Raw genomic sequence first — 470 nt, 5'->3', positions numbered from 1 at the left:
AAAAAAAAAAAAAAAAAAAAAAAAAAGAAGAAATATTCATATATCTATAAAAATAAAAAAAGGCTGCAAAAGGAGAAAATAAAGAAAGATAAACAAAATTAAATACACAAAACTATCATATTAAAATAACTTAATTTATTTTTTAGTTTTTATTCATACAGAGAAAACCTAAACCTGAAATCTCTGCTGCGAAGGGGGCCCCCCTGCCGCTGCAGGCGGTGTGTTTGTTCTTTTCTGTGTTTAATTGCAGATATTTTCAAATAACAATAATATTAATATTTATTTTAAATATAAATACAAAAGAATGAGAGGAAGGGGAGAAGAAGGAGGTGGCGGGGGCACACATAGATAAAGGCAGCAACAGAGGAATGCACACATAAACCTAAACACACTAACACATACACACTCATATATATATAATATATATATATATATATATATATATATATATATGTTATATATCTATACAT

Source organism: Eimeria mitis, genomic scaffold (assembly GCF_000499745.2).
Source record: "Eimeria mitis Houghton genomic scaffold, Emh_scaff1245, whole genome shotgun sequence".
NCBI lineage: Eukaryota > Apicomplexa > Conoidasida > Eucoccidiorida > Eimeriidae > Eimeria > Eimeria mitis.
Note: the sequence above shows the minus strand (reverse complement) of the source record.